Here is a 791-nt window from a genome sequence, read left to right as displayed (position 1 = left end):
TGAGCCACGCTGCGCCGTGATGGCTGCCCTTCATGTTGCTACATGACATCTTGATGAGGAGCCATCATGAAGCCATGCAGTTCTCACTTTCCCCCACAAATCAGGAAATGTTTGACTGATGTACGCAAACAGATCAGTTCAAACATTAAGCTAATGCTAACAGCTAACGCTAACAGCAGGAGTCCGGTCAAATACTGCCTCCTGAGTCACAGTAGAAGAAGAAGAGGGCTAACCAGGTTTTCTTTTGGGTTTTGATTGAACACAATCGACATCAGGACTATCAGGGTAATTTAATAAAAATCATAAGAAAAACAGTCAGAACAATTATTAAACCAAAACTGATCAATAAATATGAACATTTTACATTTCAGATGAAAAAAATCTTCTCTGTGTTTAAATTTGTTCCACCAAACTCCCAGTTCAGTTTTAGCTTCACCTGCTTCATTCTGGAAGAATCTCCTGTTAATCACATTAATCTGTAATTAATCACCTGATCGGCTCTGCGCTGCAGTTCAGTCCAGCATAAGGCCTGAGCTTCAGGAGGATTATAGCTGCAGATGCAGCTTTTACCTCAAAAGATCAAACTTTCATGAGAAATGAGTGGATTACTGGGAAAAAACTATTAGATCAAGTAAAATCCTCCTCTTTTGACCAGCTGGGGACTTTAAGGACTGCTAGTTTATTGGAACCAAACATTCACCAAACCGTGGGTTTGTCAGGTTGGTGCCTGACAGACACAGCTGAGGGCTTAACGAGGCGTTGTGATTGGTGCCTGACAGACACAGCTGAGG

The 791-nt window shown here is 41.8% G+C and overlaps 1 protein-coding gene across 1 annotated transcript in view; it reads left to right on the top strand.

The window, feature by feature from the left end:
- The window catches only part of opn4a (opsin 4a (melanopsin)), a 16,232-nt gene that overhangs the window by 11,951 nt on the left and 3,490 nt on the right, over positions 1-791 (top strand). The window lies entirely within an intron of this gene.

The sequence above is a fragment of the Poecilia reticulata genome, linkage group LG15, assembly GCF_000633615.1.
Source record: "Poecilia reticulata strain Guanapo linkage group LG15, Guppy_female_1.0+MT, whole genome shotgun sequence".
Classification (NCBI taxonomy): Eukaryota; Metazoa; Chordata; class Actinopteri; order Cyprinodontiformes; family Poeciliidae; genus Poecilia; species Poecilia reticulata.
Note: the sequence above shows the minus strand (reverse complement) of the source record. Positions and strands in the feature narration are given on the sequence as shown.